General features: G+C 48.0%; 1 protein-coding gene across 2 annotated transcripts in view; it reads left to right on the forward strand.

The window, feature by feature from the left end:
* LOC138287342 (zinc finger protein 436-like) overlaps window positions 1-22,311 on the forward strand; it is a 56,357-nt gene that overhangs the window by 24,685 nt on the left and 9,361 nt on the right. The gene's annotated exons all lie outside the window — the stretch shown is intronic.

The raw sequence follows: 22,311 nt of genomic DNA on the forward strand, positions 1-22,311 counted from the left end.
TGCTCTCCAGCAATTACATCACTCTGCCCTTCACATGTATTAACCACAGTACCCTTCACCCAACCACCCAGTAACTCAACCTTGGAAAAGCACTCTACTTCACCCTCCTGAGACTGGTGAGACAGTATCTGTCTGTCCCTGACACTCAACCCATACTCTTCTGGGATGTCTCTACACTCTATATCCAGGACGTCCACCAGGGGGGAACCCTTTTCTCTGTCACTCTCTGCTAGAGTCAGTAAAGTGTCCCTCCCCCCAGTAGGAATATGACTCCCTGTGCCAGTTCCCCAATCCTTCTCAGGGACCCTGTGCATAACGGGAACTATCTCATACCCTTGAACCACCTGGGGTGTGTCAACTCCCTTCTTCAAGTTGGGCACCACATCTCTGGGCTTGTGCCCTTCTTCAGCAGTACTGGATGCAAGATTTTTGCTGCCACCATCTGAACTGGACTCAGCCCTTCCGGCCTCCAGTTTCAGCTCTTTACAGCTCAGCTCTTGAGCTGCAATCTTTTCTTCTTCCAGGGCTAAGAGACTTGCTGCCTCAGCCCTTTCAAGCTGCTCATCTAGCTCTTCCATACACCGCTCTAGAGCTAGGAGCCATTCATCTCCCACTGGTTCTCTTTCCTCATCTGAGTAGTCTTCCTCCTCATGTGAGTAGTCCTCCTCCTCATCTGAGGGGTACTTAGTCATTTGGTTTCATGCTGCCTCTCTCTCTGCCCATCTTTCTTCCCCCCAGACTATGTAGGCATGTAGCATCTCCGCCTTAGTAGATCTCCTTGCTACAGGAAGGCCCCATTTTCTGCAAAGCTTCCTTAGGTCAGCCTTAGTGAGGTGGTCAGTAGGCACAAAGAATGAGTAGGTAAGCAATCTCATTGCTGACAAAGTCTTACTGGCAAGAACCAAAATCCAAAGTCCAAAATATCAATAGTATATCCAGGAGGACATCAGAGAACCAAAAGCAAAAAAAATGAAAAATCAAGTTGACCTTCAACTGTGGGTAGGTAGTGAAATACTTAGCTACTGTATGTCACTGCACAAACACAAGTCCTATCCTCACCGCTGATCACCAATGTTAGAAATGGGGTTTTTGGTTGGCAGTCAGGTTGCCCTCTGTCCAAGCAATAGCCCTCACTCTAGTCAGGGTAAGTCCAAAATCAGCCTGTGCTCACCCTCCGGTAGCTTGGCACGAGCAGTCAGGCTTAACTTAGAAGGCAATGTGTAAAGCATTTGTGCAATAAATCATACAACACCATAGCACAACACCACAAAAATACACCACACAGTGTTTAGAAAAATATATAATATTTATCTGGGTATCTTCAGGTCAAAACGATCAAAGTTGCAATCCGAATTTGTAAAGATATCACTGAAAAGTGATAAAGAGTGTCTTAAGTCTTTAGAAAGTAAACAAAGTCTCTTTCAAACACAAAGTACCTGGTTTCTGGTGGAAAATCTCCTCAGAGGGCCACAGAGGAAGAGGTGCGTGGAAAAAGGGTGTGTGCGTCGATTTCTCCCGAGCACACACGGACTTGCGTCGTTATTTTCCACGCAGGGAAGTCGGGCGTCGTTTTCCGGCACGCGGACAGTCTCTTTCTGTGGGTCGCGGGGATTACCAGATGTCCCGGGTCTGTGCGTGGATTTTCCTGCTTGTTTTCCGGCTGCGCGTCGTTCTGCGGGGCTGTGCGTCGAAGTTTTGATCTCACGGCAGGCGTCGCGTCGATTTCTCCTGCGGAGTCGGGTGGTGTTGTCCTTGCGAGGCCGTGCGTCAAAGTTTTGATCTCACGGCAGGCGTTGCGTCGATTTCTCCTGCGGAGTCGGGCGGCGTTGTCCTTGCGAGGCCATGCGTCAAAGTTTTGATCTCACGGCAGGCGTCGCGTCGATTTCTCCCGGGAAGTCGGGCGGCGTTGTCCTTGCGAGGCCGTGCGTCAAAGTTTGGGTCGTCCCGAAGGCGTCGCGTTGATCAGCGTCGGTGTGCGGCGTTTTTCTTGCCGCAGAACAAGCTGTGCGTCGAAAAGTTCGGCGCACGGAGCGTCCAGGAGGAAGAGTGAAGTCTTTTTGGTCCTGAGATTTCAGGGAACAGGAGGCAAGCTCTATCCAAGCCCTTGGAGAGCACTTTTACAGCCAGGCAAGAGTTCAGCAAGGCAGCAGGCCAACAGCAAGGCAGCAGTCCTTTGTAGAAAAGCAGACAGGTGAGTCCTTTGAGCAGCCAGGCAGTTCTTCTTGGCAGGATGTAGTTTCTGGTTCAGGTTTCTTCTCCAGCAAGTGTCTGATGAGGTAGGGCAGAGGCCCTGTTTTATACTAAGTTGTGCCTTTGAAGAGTGGGTGACTTCAAAGAGTCTCTAAGAAATGCACCAAGCCCCCTTTCAGTTCAATCCTGTCTGCCAGAGTCCCAGTAGGGGGTGTGGCAGTCCTTTGTGTGAGGGCAGGCCCTCCACCCTCCCAGCCCAGGAAGACCCATTCAAAATGCAGATGTATGCAAGTGAGGCTGAGTGCCCTGTGTTTGGGGTGTGTCTGAGTGAATGCACAAGGAGCTGTCAACTAAACCTAGCCAGACGTGGATTGAAGGGCACAACAAGATTTTAGTGCAAAGAAATGCTCACTTTCTAAAAGTGGCATTTCTAGAATAGTAATATTAAATCCGACTTCACCAGTCAGCAGGATTTTGTATTACCATTCTGGCCATACTAAATATGACCTTCCTGCTCCTTTCAGATCAGCAGCTGCCATTTCAACAGTGTATGAGGGCAGCCCCAATGTTAGCCTATGAAAGGAGCAGGCCTCACAGTAGTGTAAAAACGAATTTAGGAGTTTTACACTACCAGGACATATAACTACACAGGTACATGTCCTGCCTTTTACCTACACAGCACCCTGCTCTAGGGGTTACCTAGGGCACACATTAGGGGTGACGTATGTATAGAAAAAGGGGAGTTCTAGGCTTGGCAAGTACCTTTAAATGCCAAGTCGAGGTGGCAGTGAAACTGCACACACAGGCCTTGCAATGGCAGGCCTGAGACAAGGTTAAGGGGCTACTGAGGTGGGTGGCACAACCAGTGCTGCAGGCCCACTAGTAGCATTTAATCTACCTGCCCTAGGCACATGTAGTGCACTCTACCAGGGACTTACAAGTAAATTAAATAGTCAATCATGGATAAACCAATCAGTAGTACAATTTACACAGAGAGCATATGCACTTTAGCACTGGTTAGCAGTGGTAAAGTGCCCAGAGGTCAAAAGCCAACAACAACAGGTCAGAAAAAATAGGAGGAAGGAGGCAAAAAGTTTGGGGATGTCCCCGTCAAAAAGCCAGGTCCAACACATCAGATCTGACATGTGTACACCAGAACCTTCAAGTCTCCCTCATCATGAGTGCACTCACACATTTAGAGGTTGTGATGAAGTCTCCCTCACACCTGGCTGAATCTTATGAACAGGAAGGTTAGAAATCCATATGCAACTTTGAATGCTTTATAGTTTTAGAAGTAAAACTGCATGTCAGTGGGAAATTGTGTGGCTATTTCAGTGGACAATATGGTGTCTCTAAATGGAAGTGTGCTATCAAATCATGCTTTAGTAATTTGTTTGTAACAGCGTACTCCAAAATTCACCACTAAATACTTGCCACACCTTTACATCTGTTATTTGCATTGACAATATGCTGCATGACTGTTTTTGTGCCTTAAACACTTGATGTAATTGCTGAACAAGCTACTTACCTTCGTTAACACTTTATCTGGTAGAGACTTTGGGGGTCAGTAGCCGCCCGCCAAGCTGTAACCGCCGGGCGGACGCCAATGCGGCCGCACTCCTGCGGTGCCCATTTGGACATCCCCGCTGGGCGGGTGGGCGGAAACCAAGTTTCCGCCCGCCGGCCCAGTGGGGATGTGGGCCGCAACATGGAAGCCGCCTCCAAATGGAGCCGGCGGTGTTGCGGCCGTGCGACGGGTGCAGTTGCACCTGTCACGCTTTTCACTGTCTGCTATGCAGACAGTGAAAAGCTGCACGGGCCTGTGGCATGGGCAGTGCAAGGGCCCCCAGGGGCCCCACGACTCCCCGTACCGCCAGCCTTTTCCTGGCGGTTCATACCGCCAGAAAAAGGCTGGCGGTTGGGGACTCGTAATCCCCTGGGCAGCGCTGCAAGCAGCGCTGCCCAGGCGGATTATCACCGCCGGGGCAAAAGTGGCGGAATATCGCCGGCCCTGGCGGTGCGACCGCGGCGCTTCCGCCGCGGTCGTAATACGTCTGGAAGCACCGCCAGCCTGTTGGCGGTGCTTCCGTCGTTTTAGCCCTGGCGGTCCCGTACCGCCAGGGTCAAAATGACCCCCTTTATCTGGTAGAGATTTTATCCAGCCGCATATTCCTTACCTTCGAATTTTCCCAGGCGTCAGACTGGAGCTCAGAATTTTTGTGGTAGGTGACAGCATTCGGCTCTGTGTGGTGTCATCTGCGCCGAAAGTGATGTGAGCGGTGCCTATTTAGGCGTCATCCCATTGAGCTGACGTCAGTTTCTTTTTGCGACTTTACACTTCAGGAGGGCAGAGCCATGAAGAACACTGATAACTGGTGTGGAAACATACAGCCCTGAAAGGAGAAGAGCCTTGACCCTGGAATCTGCTCACAGAAAGGTAAGAATAGGTTGGTCAGTAAGGAATCTGCAGCTACATAGAGTCTCTACCAGATAAGGCATTACGGAAGGTAAGTAACTTGCTCATCTGACAGACTTCAAGCTGCAGATTCCTTACCTACGAAAAGACACTCAAACAATACCTTCCCGGAGTTGGGTCTTGTCAGACAGATTTTAGACAGTCCAGGCAGTATTGCTTGGTGAACATGTGCAGCAAGGCCCACATTGCTGCCTGGCAGATGTCCAGAACGGGAATTCCGTGTGTTAATGCAGTGGCCGCAGCCTCAGCTCTGGTGGAGTGAGCACGCAAACCCTCAAGCTGTTGCTTTATTGCCAATGCATAGCAGATCTTAACGCAGTGCATGATCCAACAGGAGATGGTTTGTTTCTGCACAGCCTTTCCCTTTTTCGCTCAGACTTAACCCATGAAGAGTTGGGTCCAGACGGTGAAGTCGCTCCTCTTCCTTGGAGGAATGTGGCAGAGTGTAGAAGGTAGGCAAGGTGAAGGATTGGCCTACATTGAATGGGGTGATGACTTTCGGCAGAAAAGAGGCCCTAATATGCAAATTCAGCTAGTCAGGATAGATGCTCAGATAAGGAGGCTTTGATGAGAAGGTCTGAAGCCCACTGAACCTCTGGGCTGATGTTATTGCCAAGAGGAAGGCAACTTGATGGTAAGAACCTGAGGGAACAATTATGTAGATGCTCAAGTGTAGAGCACAGCCTGATTGGAGGATCGATGGTCATGCTCAGTAGCTCAGGATTCCAGATTCTCCGTGCCCAGTCCAGAGCCATGAGGATGACTGAACTCCACTCAAGGCTAAAGGGCTCCATGCGAGAGTTGCCTTGAAAACTCCAGCGCACAGGACTGCTGACTTTGTGCATTCTCAACAGAGGTGAAAAGATCTAAACAAGGCTCTCCCCACTGCTGAAAGAGTGCGCCACCTCTGGATGGAGATGTCATTCGTGATCCGCTAGGCATCAACGGCTGAGTTCGTCCACCCTGGCGTACAAAGAACTTGTTAGATGTTGAACTACCAAGGGCATGCCCTGTTGTTCCAGCCATGTCCAGAGATGCACAGCCTCTTGACAAAGGGCACAGTGCGTCTTCTGACAGTGAGCAAATGTGGAGGCTGGCCTGATTTGTAGTGGGTACCTTTGGTACTTACACCTTATACCAGGTCCAGTTATCCCTTATTAGTGAAATGTAGGCAGTGTCTAGAAGCCAGGCTGTCTAGAGGTAGCTGTAGGCAGAGCAGCCAAGGCTGAACTAGGAGACATGCAAACCTCTTGCAATACTACTGTAGTCACACAGTACTTACACACAAGAAAGAAAATACTCAGTGTTACCAAAAATAAAGGTACTTTATTTTAGTGACACAAGACCAAAAAGATCTTAGAGCCTATACTCCCTTAGGAGGTAAGTAATAACCATAAAGTATACACCAGTAACCAAAATCAGGTAAGTAAACAGTCATAAAATAGTACAAGTAGTGAAAATCACCATAGGTTACAATGGGCCTAGGGGAAACACAAACCATATATTTAAAATAGTGGAATGCGAATGTCGGGTTCCCACCTAAGCAAGAGTAGAGTGTAGAGGGGCGCAAAGGTAAGTAAAGTACCCCATCCCAGAGTTCAGGAAAGCAGGAGTAAAGTATATCAAATTTCCTCAGAACACACTAGAAATTGTGATAAAGAAGTATGCAAAAACCAAGCAAGACTGCAAGACACCAACGATGGATTCCTGGACCTGAAGACCTGTGGCGAGAGGAGACCAAGTCCAAGAACAGCTGAATAGTCTAGGAGTAACAGGAGCCCCTGCTAGCCCGGATGAAGGTGCAAAAGTGGATTCTCCGGTTAGAAGGAAAAGTCAGAAATGCACCAAAGAATACAGCTGTGGGTTCCTGCTTGGTGCAAGAGATGTCCCATGTCACGTACAAGAATGCAGGCTGGTTTTCGTCGTTGGATCCCACCAACAAGCCTTGGCTCATGCAAAAGACGCGTTTGGCTGAAGAAGGCAGTACCTGGATCCAGGAGGGACCTGGGGGACTCAACTCAGACTGAGGAGACAGAGGGGGCTCTCAGCACTTCAGAGAGCCCTCAGAAGACCAGGCAGCACCCACAGGAGTCCCAGGACACGGGGCAAAGGAGTTGCAAATTGCGGTCGTCGCAGCACTACACAAAGGGATCCCATTCCGCCGGAGAACAACTCAGGGATCTGAGCATCGCAGGATGGAATACTGGGGATCTGGGCAATGCTGTGCATGAAGGATTCCTTGGAGACACGCACAGAAGCCCTAGGAGCTGCAAAACACGCGGTGCACAGAGGTACTGTCTGGCTCGGGGAGGCGAGCTCTTACCTCCACCAGATTTGGAAAGTTGGACCTTTGGACAGTCTGGGTCACTTCAGTCTGCCACCTGTGTTCCAGAATCCATGCTCATCGTCAGGAGATGGGACCCAGAGCACCGGTCGTCGGTGCCTGCTGAAGCAGGGAAGTGAGCCCATCACTCCACGGGAGATTCCTCCGGTCCTTCTGGTGCAGGATGAAGACAGGCAGTCCTCAGAGCGTGCACGACCTGGAAACTGTTGCAGTTGCTGGCAGGAGGGGAAGTTACAGAGTTGCAGTAGCCTTCTTGGATACTTTGTTGCAGTTGTAGAGTTCCTGGAGCAAGTTCAGATGGTTAATCCGATGGTAGAAGGTGAAGCAGACGTTGCAGAGGAGTCCTGCTGGAATCTTCCAAACCGAATCTGAAGAAACACCCAGAGGAGAGACCCTAAATAGCCCTCAGAGGGGGATTTGTCACCTAACCAGGTATGGCCCTATCGGGAGGAGTCTCTGACATCACCTGCTGGCACTGGTCACTCAGATGCTCCCAGAGTTCCCTCACCATCCTGAAAACAAGATGGCAGAACCCAGGGGCACACTGGAGGAGCTCTGGGCACAACCCCTGGGGTGGTGATGGACAGGGGAGTGGTCACTGCTTTGTCCAGTTTCGTGCCAAAGCAGGGACTGGGGGTCCCTGAACCAGAGTAGACTGGATTATGCAAGGAGCATTTCCAGAGGCTCTGGAAGGATACCCCTCCCATTCCTGTAACACCTATTTCCAAAAGGAGAGGGTGTAACACCCCTCTCCTGAGGGAAATGCCTTGTTCTGTCTTCCTGGGATTGAGCTGCTCAAGCCCCATGAAGGCAGAGGCCTGTCTGTGAGCTGGCAGCAGCTGGAGCTGCAGTGAAAACCTCAGAAGGCTGGTATGACAATAATTGGGGTCCATGGTGGAGCCCCTAGAGTGCATGGGATTGTGCAACCAATACTGGAATCAGTATTGGGGTACAATTCCCAGTTCTTACACACCTCACATGGCCATATTCGGAGTTACCACTGTGAAACTATATATAGGTATTGACCAATATATAGTGCACACTTCTAATGGTGTCCCTGCACTTACAAAGTCCGGCAAAATGGGCCTGGACAACGTGGGGGCACCTCTGCTAGTACAGGGGTGCCCTCATACACAGGTACTATGCACCTAGCCTTCAGGGTCTGAAGGTTAGACATATAGGTGACTTATAAGTGACACAGTGCAGTGGGAATGGCTGTGAACTAGTGCTTACACTATTTCACTCAGGCTGCAATGGCAGTCCTGAAGAAGTGTTTGTATGAGCTCCTTATGGGTGGCAAAAGAAATGCTGCATCCATGAGGATCTCCTGGAACCCCAATGCCCTGGGTTCCTAGGTACCATATACTAGAGACTTATAAGGGGGGTCCAGTATACCAATTTGGAGTGGAATACTAGGTTACCAGTATGTACGTACAAATTTGGAACCAGAGAGAGCATAAGCACTGGAGTTCTGATTAACAGGACTCCAGTGACACAGTCAAGCAAACTGGCAACACAGTAAAACATACTGACATGTAGGCCACAAAGTATGAGCACTGGGGTCCTGACTAGCACGATCCCAGTGACATAGGAAATACACACTGACAAACAGGCCAAAAATAGGGGTAACAATGCTAGCAAGAGGCTACTTTCTCACATAACCCCCCCCCCCCCCACCTCGCCCCAAATGAAGGACAATAAGGCTAACCTTGGCCAGTTGAGAATTTATTGTCTAGGTGGTGATAAGTGGAGAGTAGATCTGCAATAGAATGGTTACTCCCTTTCTTCCTTGTGGGTATGAAAACCACCCTGTTTGGAGATTTTTACCTAGGAAACAGTGCAAGTGTATATCCTCAGATTCTCTATTTGTAAGGTTTAAAGTGGGGCAGTGTGACTGTTCCACTGATCCTATGTCAAGACAGGGCTGCTGTCCTAAGGATGGGAATGCTAGACAGGGATGCTGTCTTAGCAAGGCCATAGCTGGGCAAAAAGTTTGTCCCCATGGCTCTAAGAGAGAACAGGGATGCTATTTTTCTTGGATTGGAGCAAGACAGGACTGCTGTCCAATAGGCTCCACACAAGGACAGGGCTGCTGTCCTATGTGTTTAGAGGTAGTGCAGGGCTGCTGCACCAAAGTTTCTCGGGGAGGGTTGGAGGGTTACTCCAAATTTACTAAAACAGTGCAGTTTTGCTTATCTGTTTTAGTGGTTCCACAGAGAGGGACTTTTACCTCTGGGAGTCTAGCTGTGGCAGCTGTGAGCTCCCTTGGTACATGTTCCACCCCAGGAGATGTCTCTCCCACCACAGGAATGGTATCCTTAGTGGCAGGGTGGGGAAGGGATACCTTGATACCCTTTTTACCTGTTGTTGGAGAGGGATCCTGAGATTTCAGGCCTTTTTCTTTCCTTTGCTTTTTCATTTCACCAGAAATGAGAGGAAGCAATTCTTCAGGGATACCCAGCATGGATGCATGGGTCCTAAACTCTACCTCAGCCCAACCTGAGACCTCTAGGTCATTACCTAAGAGACAGTCTTCAGGTAAGCTAGGTGATACCACCACCTGCTCTGGGCCAGTAACTTCACCACAAATAAGTTGCACTACATCTAAGGAGAGAGACTGATTGACATCAGTAACCTGGTACTTCTGTCCAAGGAGGTGCTGTGCAGGTGGCACCATGATTTCAGTCACCAAAGTGATACTGGCACCTGTGTCCCTGTAGGCCTGGGCCTCAACACCAGTTGTTTACAATTGACTACTTGTACTTGTCCATATTAAGGGGATAAGCAGCCAGGGTGACAATGCCAACAGGTGTGACAGAAATTGTCTTGGGAGTTTCTATACATACCCCAGTTTCTATAATGGACCCAGAAGTGAACCCAACTACACCTTTTGTTTGACTGTTGCCAGTAGTCCCACCACTATTATCACTACTGCTAGGGGCACTAGAGTTTGATGTATTAGTGGTGGTAGGCTCAGGAGCTTTACATGGACAGGACTTATCCCCTAGCCAATGGCCTTTAGTTTTGCACACATAACACCAAGGCTTTTTGGTGTGTGCAAAACAGGAAGAAAATGTGTTTTTATCCCCACCTCCAGAGGAGTGTTGTGGACCTGAAGAAGGATCTTTATGTTTATGTTTGTCCCCATGCTTATCCTGAGATTTTTCACCATCTTTCTTCTTTTCTTTGTCACCCCCTGAATGAGCTTTGCTGCTCACCCTTGTTCTGACCCATTTGCCTGCCTTCTTTCCCAATTCTTGGGAAGAGGTCAGATCTGAGTCCACAATACACAACTATTCAACATATGCTCTCTCAAAATCAGATTATACAGACCCTGGTAATCAGACACTTTACTGCCATGTAACCAGACTTCTAAAGCTTTGACATAACAGTCCACAAAGTCAACCCACTCTTGTGAAGATTCTGTTACGACTCTATCGTCCCATCTCTAGGGGGTGCTGTAAGGGGACTGCCGGAAGCCTGGGAATCACCCTGAACACTTATCTAGAGTCCCTTGCCAACTCCTGTTTGTTTCTCTTTTCGCCATGGAATGCTTTTGTTGTATTACATTTGCTTCCTGGGACTGCAAATCCCATAATGCACAGCCTGGTAGTCAGGAAAGCCTGGATTCAGTTTCCCATTGTTTTCTATGGGAGAAGTCCAGTTGCTCATTTTCACCAGATCCTCTCCTCCAGAACTTGCAAGTGTCTGAATCTACACACACCTGAGACCTCTCCTGGGCAGCCCAGTCATGTGATTCCACCTTGGGTTTTCTGCAGCTTGGAACTGCTTATAAGCAGCCATTTCCTCAAGATCCCCATTGTGCATTGGAGTTCGATTCCTTTGTGTTACAGACCCTTTATCGGATGGAGTTCCAGTGCTGTTCCTGTTCTGTTCCAGTTTGAACCTGTTTCTCTGCCCTGTTCCTAATTATTCCAGCCAGAGTCTGCTCCCTATCTTTTAGCCTTGTACCTGTTTGTTTCTTCCAGAGCCTGCTCCCAGTTTCTCTGTCCTGTTCCTGTCTTGTTTCAGCCTGAACCTGCTCTGTTTCCAAGTCCTGTTTTCTATTCATTCCTACTCCCTGTATTCCAGCCCAGTCCTTGCCTGTTCCAGCCAGAGCCTGCTCTCTGTTTCCCAGTAACTAAGTACTGTAAGTAAGTACTACCCATGTTTGTGCTCTAGGGTCCAGAGACCGAATCACTTCTGCTGCCTCCTTCCTATGGGGCTGGCGGGGTGACTATCTGTAAGAGCAAACTGCACAGAGGCATTGACATTCCCTGTCACTGTGGGCGGTTCTGCGCCCTACTCTGTGTACAACCCCAGCGTGTTTGTCCATTAGTAATCCGTTTCCTGATTGTTCACACATGGGTTGCTCTGCTTTTACTTTCCTGTTTCCTGTGCCTGTCCATAGCTGTCCTTTCCGTGTATGCCTTTAGCTGCTTTTCTGCCCCAATAAGAGTCCTGAGCAGACCCGCCCGAAACCGTGACAGAATGCACGATCCAAAAATGTCAAGCTCCCCAGGCAGTAAAGGCACACACAGACCTAAGATGTTTTCCTATCATGTCAAGACACCCCTTTCTAAACCTATACATTCTATGAAGGCCTCTAAAAAAGGCATTCGTTTAAAGGATAGACTTGTTAAAGAAAATCAAAGATTGCAAATTCAGTACTACATTGCGTGGCTTGGTGATCCATCAATGTTCAACTATTATCATATCTGTGATTATGACCCCCAATCCCTGTCTGTAGAAGAATTACAAAGAAATAATGAGTTTTTGGAGATTCTATTACCTCAAACAAGGGAGAATGTTCATAACAGTGAAAGTGCTTTTGCTACCTCTGCACAAGACACTTAGGGCCTGATTCTAACTTTGGAGGATGGTGTTAAACCGTCCCAAAAGTGGCGGATATACCACCTACCGTATTACGAGTCCATTATATCCTATGGAACTCGTAATACGGTAGGTGGTATATCCGCCACTTTTGGGACGGTTTAACACCGTCCTCCAGAGTTAGAATCAGGCCCTTACTCTCAAGAAAAACTGGTTAATTCCTTGCCTCATGCTAGTGCATCCCAAGTTAATTTCCAGGACTCTGCTATAACAAAGAACCCTGACACTGTCCAAGAATCCACCCTAGGGATTCCCTTGTTTTCTGATGCATGCTTCAGCCTATCTAGGTCAGTTTCTCAGAATTCAAAGTGCAGTGCTGACTCTTATAAAGACCTACCAGTCATTCAGAGCTTTCAAATCAGCAGGCTAAACCCTGTACCTAAGGGATCAGTAAAGACTTTGGGATTCCTTAGTTCCACTCAAAAGGCTTATGCTCTTCCCAAACCTGATGAGAATACACCAGTCTCAATCCCTAAAAACTCTGCTAAACCCTTTTCTATTCTGAGTGGGTTTAATAACGATATGGACATACACATACACACACTAAAAGAGCAGATCTGGCAGATTAAAAGGCAGATATCGGACTTCTTTGATGAATATGTTGTAACATACTCTAGAAATCTTGCACATGGGCTCTTTTCATCGATGCATATTTCACTGTTGCCAGAACCAGACCTTCTGTTTATCTGTAAGGTAGAAGAAGTAACAGAGCAGCTGATGGAAACTACTGCAAGGCAATTTTAAAACCTGAAAAAAGAAAATGATCACCAGCTTTGGCTTAAAGAACAGTATGCTATTTTGTGTGCTTCTCCAAAGACTACTATAGAGCAGATTTTCCCTACTATTAATGAATGTCAAAAGACAGCTCCAGTTATAAATATATCAGCCTCTTCTTCAGACTCTCTCTCAGCTTGTAGTTTTCCAGAGAATATCCCTGTGCAGTTGACTGAATCTCTGACATCTATGAGAGATTTGACACCTTTTGATTCAAAGGATGGATCAGAGTCTTCAGAAAGAAGTGTCTCAGCCCCTCTACCAGAACAAATAAAGCCAAAGGAAGAAGAGAATTCTGATGCAGACTCCAATAGCTGCACCATAAGAAACCAAGATATGACTTTACTGGAGATTAAGGGCAAGTTGTGCAACAGTGTTGAAGAATCTGAATCTAGTGATGACAGTGGTTCCTGCCCTACGGTGAACAAACCTCCAAATAGTGCTGTTCAGATGACGCACACACAAAAAATGTCAGATTGTGGGGTACTCCTGCCCTTTCAAACGATATAGAATTTTCAGAAAATGTAGAGACAGTTCCTGTTTCAAGTGAATTAATGGATTTTTCTGACCGTGAAGAAATACCTGCAGTTTCTAAGCATGTAATGGACTTCTCAGAAAGTTTAAAAATCTCTTCTGTGTCAAAGCAAACCGTGGAGATTTCAGACAAGGAAGAAAGCCAGCAATCTGAAACTAAACAGCATGTCATAAGAAATGATAGCTGTCTCCTAGAACTGGACACAGTTGCAGCCTCAACCACTGATCCTGACTTGCTGTTCCCTGCCACTGTGTATCCTGTTTCCAGCTCAACGGTTAGTGAAGAACATATCTTTGATCTACCAGTATCTAATCTTGACGTAAAACAGAGCCACACCAGTGCCACCTGCTGTGTCTCTGAAATTAAAGACTCCTGAAAAACAGCACTCTGAAACAGAAGTATTGAAGAAAGTAGTGTCTCCCACCAAAATTAAAGACATGAACTTGAATCTTGTATTCTAAGATCTGATGATAAGTACTGTACTTAGTGTTTTATTGCAAGAAACCATCATTAATTTAAAGTCAAGAGCTAAACATTTAGATAACAATGTAAAGGTGATTTTTGAAGAGACTCCAGTTCTGTTTATTTCCAAAGAACAACCTTTCAGTGGTAACAGAGTTGAAGATCAACTACCTAGAGTAGAAATGCTTTACAAAGAAACTGTTTCTGAAACCACGAATACACCACAGAGCACTTTCAATGAAGAAATCTCAGTCTTGTCTGAAGATCACCCTAAAGAGTTAGCTTGTGGAACTTCTACATTTTCAAATGTTAATCCAGTTTCTGAAGACTTAAAAACTCTTGTTGCTCCTGAATTTGATATTCCGAAGTCATCCAAAACTAAAGAAAATTCTGACTTTTTCATGTTTACCTTGAGAACACCAGTTACCCATGTCTCCCAAGTCCCTGTGCTTTGCAAGCCTCAGACCACAACCAATGCAAATACTGCTGCAGAAACAGACATATCGTGCTTGTTGGAAAGTGTTACAGACCTGACAGCTACTAATACGCCAATTAACTCCTCCAAAGAAGAAAGTACTGAACAGGAAACTAATGTCCTAAAGAATACCACCCATAATGCCATTCCAGATCTCCTTGCTCCTGAATCCATTTCACCAGAAACCACCTCCATGCACTCCTCCCATATCAATCGAACAATAAAGAGGAAAGACATCGGAGCCCATATGAGTATTAATACACGCTTTGCTCATTGGATGAGTGACCTGTGGCAGGACTGTAAACTTATCAACCAAGGTTGGTGTTGGATTTTCTTGCTGTGGCTTTTCCTCTTCACTTTTTTTCAGCCAAAGCATTGCCTTCTCTTCTTGAGCACACTGGTGGGGAGGTATACTGTTATGACTCTGTCGTCCCATCTCTAGGGGGCGCTGTAAGGGGACTGTCGTAAGCCTGGGAATCACCTTGAACACTTATCTAGAGTCCCTTGCTGACTCCTGTTTGTTTCTCTTTTCGCCATGGTATGCTTTTGTAGTATTACATTTGCTTCCTGGGACTGAAAATCCCATAATGCATAGCCTGGTAGTCAGGAAAGCCTGGATTCTGTTTCCCATTGTTTTCTATGGGAGAAGTCTAGTTGCTCCTTTTCACCAGATCCTGTCCTCCAGAACTTGCAAGTGTCTGAATCTACACACACCTGAGACCTCTCCTGGGCAGCCCAGTCATGTGATTCCACCTTGGGTTTTCTGCAGCTCGGAACTGCTTATAAGCAGCCATTTCCTCAAGATCCCCATCGTGCATTGGAGTTCGATTCCTTTGTGTTACAGACCCTTTATCGGATGGAGTTCAAGTCCTGTTCCTGTTCTGTTCCAGTTTGAACCTGTTTCTCTGCCCTGTTCCTGATTGTACCAGCCAGAGTCTGCTCCCTATCTCTTAGCCTTGTACCTGTTTGTTTCTTCCAGAGCCTGCTCCCAGTTTCTCTGTCCTGTTCCTGTCTTGTTTCAGTCTGAACATGCTCTCTGTTTCCAAGTCCTGTTTTCTGTTCATTCCTACTCCCTGTATTCCAGCCCAGTCCTTGCCTGTTCCAGCCAGAGCCTGCTCTCTGTTTCCCAGTCCTGTCTCTGTTTGTTCCAGCCAGAAGTTTGTGTCCTGTTTTCCAGTCCTAGTCCTGCCTTTGCTTCAGCCTGAGCCTGTTCCCAGGTCCTGCCTCTGCCTCTTTTATTCCTTCTGTTTCAGTTTCCTCTCGGTGTGTGTGTCCAGTAAGTGTTCTATCAGTCTTCACCAGTGTATAAGTGTCCTCCTTTGTACTGGGTTTGGTTCCTGGTTTCCAGGAGGCAATTCCAGCCCCCTCCCTTTTCTAGTGTTATACGTTGTCTTTCGTGCCTAACAGTGACAGTGTGCTATTGCTGTTTTTCCAGGAATCGCCAGTGTGTTTCCAGCTGGACCCACAAGAGCTTGTCTTGTGTATGCAAGTACTATCCTTGTTTGTGCTCTAGGGTCCAGAGAGAGAATCACTTCTGCTGCCAACTTTCTATTGGGCTGGCGGGGTGACTATCTGTAAGAGCAAACTGCACAGAGGCATTGACATTCCCTGTCACTGTGGTAGGTTCTGCGCCCTACTCTGTGTACAACCCCAGCGTGTTTGTCCATTAGTAATCCGTTTCCTGTTTGTTCATACAAGTGTTGCTCTGCTTTTACTTTCCTGTTTCCTGTGCCTGTCCATAGCTGTCTTTTCCACGTATGCATTTAGCTGCTCTTCTGTCCCAGTACACTACCTCTTTAGGATATTCGGTGACCCCAATGAGTGTCCCAACCAGAGTCCTGATCAGACCCGCCCGAAACCGTGACAGATTCTTTCTTGGTTTCCCTGAACGTTTAATTCTGTATTGCTCTGTGGTGAGCCCAAAACCATCAATGAGTACATTTTTAAGAATGTTTGTAATTGTCTGAGTCCTCCTCGCTTAACAGTGAGGAGTATGTCCCTCCCTTTGTCAGAGAAGAACAACTAAAGTATAGCAGCCCACTGCTTTTGAGGGACCCTTTGGACCTTACAGGCTGTCTCAAGTGCAGCAAACCACTTTTGGATATCATCCCCCACCTTGTATGGGGAACAATCTTTTGTAAGTTTCTGGAGTTAAGGTAACCCCAACCCCTGTCTTTCCCTTTCTACATCTAAGGCTTCTCTATCTAGGGTGAGCTGTTGCTGTTTCAGCCTCAGTCTAGCCTCTTCTAATCTCAGCTTTCTGAGTTCCTTATCTAGGGAGTTATCCTCCGGATTGGATGTGTGAGACCCTTCAGAGACTGAGGTGATATGGGAATGAGCAGAAGTGGATCTTTCCCTAACTTGTATAACCCTAGTGACCTGGGGCCAGATGTAGCAAGCAGTTTTGACCATTCTGTGTCTATGGCAAAATGTGTTTGTACATACGGCCTCTGGCCTCTAGGTGTGAAGGTAGCTCTACTTGTGTGTGACTCCCTCCCACTACCAGCCACACTACATGGTCTATTACTGAAAAGACTCTGGGAATGACCCTCCCTTGCAACTTCAGGACCCTCTCCTGAATCTACCTGGTCAGAATCTCCCTCCACCTCCTCTCCTCCCTGGTGACCAGACTGTTCTCGTCATCCTGGAGGAGGAAGTTCAGAAGGAAACCTTTGTTAGGGTTCTTCGCTATCCCTAGGCTTCTCTCTAAGCAAAGCCCCCTCAAACGTTTAAAGTTTAGGTTCTCATAAGTAGTTTTGATAACCCTAGGGGTGGCCTCAGAGGAAGACATAGTGATAGAAAAGTTAGAGTAAAGTTGAGAGAAGAAAAATACTTACTTTATCTAACTTTTAGAAGTTTTAGAATTTTTAGAATGCAAGTGAGACTGCTAGGTAAACTTATGTATAGCCCAAAGTACAGAGTATACTTTCCTATGGAAAGCACCAGTGACGGAGTGATAAGGCAATTGCATGTGTGGCAAGCCTACCGCTGCCACACATGTAGGAGGCTGGCCTGATTTGTAGTTGGTACCTATGGTACTTACACCTTTTACCAGGTCCAGTTATCCCTTATTAGTGAAATGTAGGCGGTGTCTAGAAGATAGGCTGTCTATAGGTAGGTATAGGCAGAGCAATCAAGGCTGAACTAGGAGACATGCAAACCTCTTGCAAAACTACTGTAATCACACAGTACTTACACACAAGAAAGACAATACTCAGTGTTACCAAAAATAACTGTACTTTATTTTAGTAACACAAGGCCACAAATATCTTAGTGGCTATACTCCTCCCTTAGGAGGTAAGTAATACACATAACATATACACCAGTAACCAAAATCAGGTAAATAAACAGTTATAAAATAGTGCAAGTAGTGAAAATCACTATAGGTTACAGTGGGCTTAGGGGGAACACAAACCATATACTAAACTAGTGGATGCGAATGTCGGTTTTCAACCTAGGCAATAGTAGTGTGTAGAGGGGCGTTGCGTTGGGAGTGTAAGAAAACACCAAAGGTAAGTAAAGTACCCCACCCCAGAGCCCAGGAAAGCAGGAGTAAAGTACAGCAAGTTTCCTCACAACACACTACAAGTCGTGATGAAGAATTATGCAAAAACCAAGCAAGATGGCAAGACACCAACAATGGATTCCTGGACCTGAAGACCTGTGGCGAGAGTAGACCAAGTCCAAGACAGCTGAAGAGTCCAGGAGTAACAGGAGCCCCTGCTAACCCGGATGAAGGTGCAAAAGTGGATTCTCCGGTTAGAAGAAAAAGTCAGAAATGCACCAAAGAAGACAGCTGCAGGTTCCTGCTTGGTGCAATAGATGTCTTACGTCGAGTAGAAGAATGCAGGCTGGTTTTCGTTGTTGGATTCCGCCAACAACCCTTGGCTCACGCAAAAGACACATTTGGCAGTAGAAGGCACTACCTGGACCCAGGACGGACCTGAGGGTCTCAACTCGGACTGAGGAGACAGAGGGGGCTCTCAGCACTTCAGAGAGCCCTCAGAAGACCAGGCAGCACCCACAGGAGTCCCTGGACACGGGGACAAAGGAGTTGCAAATCGCAGTCATCACAGCACTATACAAAGGGATCCCATGCCTCCGGAGAACAACTGAGGGAGCTGAGCGTCGCAGGATAGAGTGCTGGGGACCTGGGCAACTCTGTGCACAAAGGATTCCTTGGAAAAGCGCACAGAAGCCGCAGGAGCTGCAAAACACGCAGTGCACAGGGGTACTGTTTGGCTCGGGAGGCAAGCTCTTACCTCCACCAAATTTGGACAGCTGGACCTTTGGACAGTCTGGGTTACTTCGGTCCACCACCTGTGTTTCAGGACCCATGCTCGTCGGCAGAAGAGGGGACCCAGAATACCTTTCATCGCTGCAGAGAGGTGCCTGCTGAACCAGGGAAGTGACTCCATCACCCCACGGGAGATTCCTTTGGTCCTTTTGGTGCAGTATGAAGACAGGCAGTCCTCAGAGTGTGCACGACCTGGAAACTGTTGCAGTTGCTGGCAGGAGCTGAAGTTACAGAGTTGCAGTAGCCTTCTTGGATACTTTGGTGCAGTTGTGGAGTTCCTGGAGCAGTTCTGCAGTTGATCCTACGGTAGAAGGCGAAGCAGAGGTTGCAGAGGAGTCCTGCTGGAATCTTGCAAAACCAAATCAGAAGAAACACCCAGAGGAGAGACCCTAAATAGCCCTCAGAGGGGGATTTGTCACCTAACCAGGTATGGACCTATCAGGAGGGGTCTCTGACGTCACTTGCTGGCACTGGGCACTCAGATGCTCTCAGAGTTCCCTGGCCATCCTGAAAACAAGATGGCAGAACCCAAGGACACTCGGAGGAGCTCTGGGCACCACCCCTGGGGTGGTGATGGACAGGGGAATGGTCACTCCCCTTTCCTTTGTCCAGTTTCATGCCAAAGCAGGGACTGGAGGTCCCTGAACCGGTGTAGGCTGGATTATGCAAGGAGGGCACCATCTACGCCGTCAAAGCATTTCCAGAAGCTCTGGGAGGATACTCTTCCCATGCATGTAACACCGATTTCCATAGGGAGAATTACTGGGGGTGAGTGCTTGAAAAGTTGCAGCACTCCCTCCATCATCCTTTAGTGTTGCTGAAGTCACCGCAGTGGCCAGGGTATGCTCAGACTTGGATTCCTTGCTCACTGTGCCACTGGATTCAAGCTAGCCTGGCTGAGGAGGGGTGATACTCTGATATTGGTCCCATAATGCTTGTTTCCGGTCCAGGGAGAACCTGGCCTGACAATTCAGGCTGGACTGTTCCCATGGGGAGCCCAAGATCCTTGCACATGGATGCCTCATTCAAAGTGAGTCATCAGCACATTGCCTCCCCCTACTAACTATCTAAATTAACTGACTGCCATATCATCTAACTAGCAAGAACAGAACTCTATGAAGTGTGTCAGTCTCTGAAATCCTCCTCTGTTTGTACCTCATAAGCATTTACCTGTGCACATCCTCCCAATCTGGCAAAACCCCATCTGACTACAAAGTAGCTTCCTCGGCACCAAACGGACTCCACTACATCAGATACCCTGGAAAGTCACAAAAAGTAAGAAGAATTAATAATATGCACACATCGGCTGGCTGTCGGGGTTTGTCAGGTAAATTATTGGTTGTCATAGATTCTCCATCATAAGCCCTAAATGACTGATATAGTTAAATATTACATTATAAATCAAAGTTTGTTTGCCTTATCTCTGTGCATAATGTGAAAGTGGGATATCACATTGAACCCTTTACTCTGTTGTACAAAAAACACCCGCACTGGAAAGAGCTACATCTTGAATTCCAAAAAGGTCTGAACTTTAACTACTTTAGGGTGAATTAAAGAATCTCTTCTCTACATAACGTGTGCGGGCCAGAACGAGGCCCTGCAAGTTGCGCTAGATTTAGGGAGATCGACAGATGTTACGGCAATAAAAAATCTACCTCAATGCACAATAATGCTCCAGTCTTTCTGATTAGAAGAACCCCAAATTGCTTGAACCAATCCCAGGGGGGCTCAGAAAGTGAGATTACTTAAAGAACAGCAGGGTGAAGTAATGAGCTGGCCCTTGATGTGATACAAAGTCACAGGAAAGCACATACGTTTGTGAGTGCGGTTCACTTTGTTATATACTTCCTGAAGAGTTACCTTTGGTAGATACTTCCTGAAGCTGAAGAAACAGCAGCACATCCCGATCTCTCCTTTTACACTATCTGTTCTTTAATGAAATCTTGTTCATATTTATCTACCTTAAGCTGTACCTGTAGCACCTGATGCTGTGTGACCGCCCTTTCTGATGGATACAACTACCTGTGGATTCCTCACCTAATGAATACTCCCATGGCGCCAGCATTCGACGGAAATCTTCTTACTAGTCTCTGCACGTCGACGAGGACGTCACTCTAGCCCACGCGACGCCGTCTGACGTCATACAGGCAATAAGAGGTCCTCGACGACGTGCGGACGTCAGTTCCCTTTTTTCCGTGCATTCGAAACGGTTATCTTCGAGGGAGCAACTGTTACTTTTTTGGTTACAGTGTATTTTTGCTGCGTAGTCTTTCGCTGTGGTAATAATGTCGCAGAGAAAGTCTGGATTTAAGCCTTGTCGTGAGTGTGGAGGCAAGATGTCGGTGACGGATCCTCATTCCGATTGCCTTTGGTGTTTGAGCTCCGACCACGACGTCTCGACTTGTGATTCATGCCAGCACATGAATCCAAAGGCCCTCAAGGAACGTGAGGCGAAGCTGTTTATGGCTAAATCGAAGGAGAAGCATCACAAGAAGTCTTCTTCTCCAAGACATCGGCGTCATCGAGACTCCTGGCGCCGTAGAGAATCTCGGCGTCATTCGAAGGAGACTCGTTCCAGGTCTTCGGATCGGCACCGAAGGACATGGGAGATCAGTCCCACGGTTACGCCGCATCCTTCGACGCCGTTGCCCTCTCCGGCGTCTCCGACTTCACCTGGACAGGCGTCGGTGATTGAGGTATTGGAGCCTCAGGTGTTTTCTCCGGCGCAGACGCCGAGGCCGGCGTCGGGGTCGCCTCCGAGACAGGCACCTCAGTATCCGGCTTTTCCCACCCCTGGAGCCGATAGTTCCGCATTCTTGAATGCGATGTATGCCATCTTCCAGCAGATGGCTCCAGGGGGTGCTCCGGCTGGGCCTTTGGCCTTTTCTTTGGGTGATCCTGCGCCTCTTCGGCCGGCACCCTTTATGCCCTTTCTCCCTTTTGGGAACGTGGGCTCGGCGCCAGTGTCGGCGCCGGTGGCCGCTCCGGTGGCTTCAGAAGGATTGGCCCCGGGGATTTCCATCCCGTCGACGTCGAAGTCGGGATTTCGGCCTGTGACTCCGGTGGGTCCATCTGCTTCAGCTGCTCTTTTGTCGGCGCCGAAGTTACCTGTGGCGCCGGACGCGGCGTCGGTGGCTTCTGAAGATCGGCGCCCATCTTCGACTTCGGCGGAGGCATTGTCGACTCCGCGTATTGAACAACGACTTCATTCCAGGAGACGTGCTCTCCGTGTATTAGAAGAGCAGGAGTACCAACGAGCCCTGGAGGAAGGAGAGCTAGAGGACTCGGGTGATGGGCTGCGTGGACTGGAGTCGGCCAGTGGGCTGGACACTTCCCCTGAGTGGGATCTTTCGTCCCCGGGGGAATATACTGAGGAGGCTGCTTCCTTTCATGCAGTGGTACGGAAGGCAGCTAGTTTTTTGGACCTGCCTTTGCCGGTGGTGGAGGCTAAACAAAACCTTTTAACAGAGGTGCTACATCCGGCCTCAGCTGCGGCGGAGCCTCTGTTGCCATTTAATGACGCTCTGCTGGATCCGGTGTTAGAGGTGTGGAAGAGGCCGGTATCTTCCCCAGCAGTTCACAGAGCCGTGGCCAGGAGGTATCGGGCGGCTCCGACTGACCCTGGGTTTCTATCTAGGCACCCTACGCCGGAGAGCTTCGTGGTGCAGGCCTCCTGTTCATCCAAGTCAGCGCCTGGTTCTTTCCCGACGGTGCCTGGGGACAGAGATTCAAAGAAGCTAGAGGCGCAGTCGAAGAAGATTTTTTCGTCCTGCAGTCTGGCGTTAAAAGCCACCAATGCAACCTGTATCCTGGGGAGGTATATTCATGCTCTGATGGATGACATTTCCTCATCGTTTACAGAGCT

The sequence above is a fragment of the Pleurodeles waltl genome, chromosome 4_1, assembly GCF_031143425.1.
Source record: "Pleurodeles waltl isolate 20211129_DDA chromosome 4_1, aPleWal1.hap1.20221129, whole genome shotgun sequence".
NCBI classification, from domain to species: domain Eukaryota; kingdom Metazoa; phylum Chordata; class Amphibia; order Caudata; family Salamandridae; genus Pleurodeles; species Pleurodeles waltl.